General features: G+C 42.7%; 1 pseudogene; it reads left to right on the forward strand.

Moving 5' to 3' along the window:
• The first annotated feature begins 1,630 nt into the window (after positions 1 to 1,630).
• Positions 1,631 to 1,728, forward strand: LOC115066996 (annotated as a pseudogene).
• The last annotated feature ends 1,516 nt before the right edge of the window (positions 1,729 to 3,244 follow it).

Raw genomic sequence — 3,244 nt, forward strand, 5'->3', positions numbered from 1 at the left:
TAAGAAGGATTTTCTTGTCACTGAACACACCTCAATTTAATGCATTTTTAAAGTTTTAAATAAATATGGGGAGGACAGCTTCCTGGAAAGTCACAAAAACTCATCTAATTGCACTTTATCTCAAAGCTATCCATTAAACTACCTCATCACTTTAATTTGTGTACCTGTGTGCTGCAGTACTGGAAATTGAAATGAGGGCCTCATGCATGCTAAGCAAGTGATCTACTTCTTGACTACATCCACAGCCCTCTTTTTACTTTTTATTTTGAGACAGAATCTCACTAAGTTGTTCAAGCTGGCATTGAACTCATGCTCTCTGTAGCCCTTAAACTTGGGATCCTCATTCCTTGGCCTCCTGAATAGCTTGGATTAGAAATCCATCATACCACTTTAATTTCTATCCACCATTATCCTTTCTATGTGTAAGGAGAGGTCACAGATGCAGAAATGTAGCTGGCCCTCTAGAAGTAAACCACAATTTGTAGTAAGCAACTTCAACATCTTCGACAGCTCCTCCACATTCAGTTGACTGAGTGGGATTATTTGATTAAGTGAGCCTTCAGAAAGCAAACAACCAAGGAAAGAGGAGCCGGCAGGGAGGGACACATGAAAAACAGCACAGCAGTGATACTCAATTAGAGCATTAGTGCATACCCCAGCCCCCAGGGCACCACTTGGAAGCCTTGGGCTTCCTGTCTCCTTATATGTCCCTGGAGGCTGGGCGCTCCAGAGAATCTACGCCAGCCAGATGGTGGCAAGACATCTGGACCGTAGACCGTGTCTGCCGGTGCTGGGTTCCTAACAGAGAGAGGCTGGGACCAGCTTCATGGCTTTGCTGTGTGGTGGCTGCTGGCCCTCCAGAATGTTCTGTGGAATGCTCTTGGGTTCGGCGAGAACAGTATCCTTGTCTGTTACCCTTCTCACTCCAAAGCAAATGTTAAGAAGCTAACATTTATGACGATGAACACACCTGCTGCCAGTGCATCGTGCCCTGAATAAGGACACAGAGAAGAGCATCAGGAGTTTGAGAACCAGAGGCTGTTCATGCTGTTTCCAACCGCAGGCATTCACTCACACTGAACATGGTGAACCTGGCATTTATTACATTCAACTGTAACCCCCCTCCCCCCTCCCCAGGGACTCTTGACACCCACACTGTGCAAGAAGGGAGGTAAGAAAAGCATCCCATTTCCTCTCAAGGTGTGCCCCAGAGTCTCAGTCTCTCAGTTGTCGTTTGTCAGATGCAGAGACATTCATTTATATTCCGCTGGGCTTCTGCACATAAAATCCATCTCTGTGTGGGTGGAAGTAGCCCCAACTTACTCCCATGCTGTTCACAGAGTTATTTTCATTATTGGTACATTATGTTCTATCTCTGTAACTCACTGTACTTGGAGAAACAAATGTTGGACTCTGGAAAGGGGGGGGAAATCCAGTTTAATTGCTTTAACTCTCTTGTTGCCACCAGGGTAGGCGTTGTTCGCCTTCCTTCATCAAATGTATCACCGAGCCTGGATCTGAACCTCCAGTACGAACGCTAACAGGAAAATAACCTGATGTAGATTTCAGATTCAGAATCAGGACCCTCGCCATTCCCATGCATGCAAATGATGTAAATTAGAAACTTTGTGTGCTCGCTTCGGCAGCACATATACTAAAATTGGAACGATACAGATACTATCAGCATGGCCCCTGAACAAGGATGACACATAAATTCCATATATTTTTTAAAAAAGAAAATTTGTGTGTCCTGCATATCCTGTTGAAAAACTTACTTGAACACCATGCAAGGTTGCTTTTTGTGTCTTCTTCTTTGTTTTTATGGTGCTTAGGATTTAACTCAGCACCTTACACATCAGCATATACTTTGCCATTGAGTTACATCTCAACCCACTCTTTTTCTGTTTTTAAAATTTGTTTCAGTAAGAGATTGGGCCTGCTAAGTTGCTCAAGATGGCCTTGACCTTCTAAGTTAAAGTGATCCTTCAGCCTCAATTTCATCAGCAGCTGAGATTATAAGCATGAAATCACACCAACCACAACACAAGATCTTAAACATGGTTGAAGTTTAGGTTAGTAGTAGAGTGTTTGTTTAGTATGTGTGTGAGAGGTCCTAGGTTCAAACCCTAGCACTAGGGAGGGAAAGGTCTTAAATATAATTATAATAGGTAAGAATTTGGTTTGGTTTGAGGGAGACAAAGCTCATACTTACTGAGAGTCATGCGATAAACATTTTCATATTTCACTAATTATGTAATGGCTAGTATTAATTATCAACTTGATAAAGTCTAGAACCACTTGGGAAGGGGTTTCTGAGAATGTATGTGAGGGATTAGCTTGATTACATTAATTGAGGTGGGAAGAGCTGTCCACTGTGGATGGTACCATTCCCTAGGCAGGGATAGGATCCTGGGCTGGAGAAGAGTGGAGAACTGGAGCTGAGTATTAGCATGCATGTGCACATGATTCACTGCTCTTGGCTCTTGACTATGGATGTCATGTGACCAGGCTTTTCAGGATTCTGCTTTCTTGACTTTCCCATCATGGACTGTACCTGAACCTGTGAGTTAAATAAACTCTTCTCAAGTTGCCTTTGTACGGTATTTATCACAGCGACAGGAAAAGAAACTAAGACATGCCCACAATAGCTCTGGGAGGTTAGTCTTGCTGACTTTATGCTATGAATGAGAGAGCAGAGGCATCAAGAGATGACTCCCTTGTCAACACAAAACTCATAGCTAATAAGTGGCAGAGCCAGGGTCTAAATCCAGGGATGCCATTTTTTGTGTGTGTGTCCTTTCTGCTCCATTGTTCCATCTCTGCTAGTGTGTCCAGGGCCTATGGACAAGTGCTGAAGTTCAGAATTGGTGTAGAGTAGAAAAGATAACAGGTCGACATTGTTTACGATGTCATGAATACTGTTTATTCTGCCCTACACACCCCACTGGGCTCTTGCCAAAAGAAGCAAGTCTCCTTTCCACTGAACACTTTGGAGGTAGCAGAAGCATATCTGGATCAATACAATATTTTTTTTCATGTTTCTCAGTGTTTCAGGTCCTGTTAACCTTAAATTTTACTCTGAAAGACTTATGATGAGTTTTTCTGTTTCCAGAGATAACAGGGTTTATTGTTAACATCAATATCTCAGGGCTTGGGGATGCAATGAAGTCAGTGGTAGAACACATGTTTAGTATGTATGAGGTTGTAAGTTCTAGTCACAGTTCTATAAGAGAAGGAAATCGAA

The sequence above is a fragment of the Nannospalax galili genome, unplaced genomic scaffold, assembly GCF_000622305.1.
Source record: "Nannospalax galili isolate Female #2095 unplaced genomic scaffold, S.galili_v1.0 scaffold543, whole genome shotgun sequence".
NCBI lineage: Eukaryota > Metazoa > Chordata > Mammalia > Rodentia > Spalacidae > Nannospalax > Nannospalax galili.